The sequence below is a fragment of the Salvia hispanica genome, chromosome 4, assembly GCF_023119035.1.
Source record: "Salvia hispanica cultivar TCC Black 2014 chromosome 4, UniMelb_Shisp_WGS_1.0, whole genome shotgun sequence".
NCBI lineage: Eukaryota > Viridiplantae > Streptophyta > Magnoliopsida > Lamiales > Lamiaceae > Salvia > Salvia hispanica.
Window position 1 is genome coordinate 5,231,170 of NC_062968.1, and position 1,133 is coordinate 5,232,302.

The following is a 1,133-nucleotide window of genomic DNA, read 5'->3' on the forward strand; positions in this document are numbered from 1 at the left end:
TCTTTTGAAGAAGAATTGATGTTCAACCCAAGAATCTTGAAGAACCAAGGCTAATACTTAATTTCTACCGTTCGTTTTTCTCTTAAGGTATTTTTATATCCATCTTCTTCGTTTCTACTCGATTCCTCTTCTTTCTAACCGATTAATCGGTCTTCTTGAACCCTCATGCATCTTGTTTGAGTGAAAGTGGGATAAAAGGGATACGTGAATAAATATGCATGTGGTGTGTGTGGGCGTGCGTGTGTGTGTGCGTGCCTGTAGGCGTGCGTGTCGTGTGTGTGAGTTGTGTTGTGTAGTGTGTGCAAGATGGCTAATTACTCTTGTGTAACTTATGTTGGTGTTAGATCTAGAGTTGAGATGCGAATTGAATTTATATGATGATCATGACTTAAGTTGACTAGTGATAATAAGATGAATCGATGGGTAAAGGGAAAGTGTAGAGACATGCATGAGTTAGGAGTTTGTGTTGAATCTGATTTGTGATATGTGCCTATGTGATTACAAAGGTGAAACCTCAGTTGCGAAGCCGGATAACAAAGGAAAGAACATACTTGAAACCTAAGCAGTCGAGGTGGGCTTTACTCTTAAAACTCTTTTTTATTTTGTCAAAAATATTGATTGGTGTTATAAGGGTGGTTTAACTGTTATGTCATGCCTATGTTTGTTTTATTGTGATATTGTGTGCCTGATGCCTAGTTTGTGAGTTCGCTCCATTGGGCTATAGGGCTATGGATATGATTATACGAATTCGGGTCTGAGTATGGGCCGCAAACCCTACCAGGCTGTGTACACGATGGGATCGGGTCTTGTGGGCGAAAAGTGTGGCCACACTTTCGTCGCACCATGGAAATATTGTGATTGTGATTGTGATTGTGATTGTGATTGTGATTATGGAAACTTATGAGAAAATTGGGAGTTATTTTGACTGGCCAGTCTATGGGAAACATATTTTGTGATACTCGTGATATTCTCTTATAACTGATTAAAACTCGAGTTCACTTGGTAAGGGTGGCATAACTTATAAAACGTTTTGGCAACGAGTTCACTGAGTATTTCAAAATACTCAGCCCCTGCATGTGTTTTCCTTATGTGCAGGTTGAACGATGACGAGCGGTGGTGGGTGTTGAGCTGGG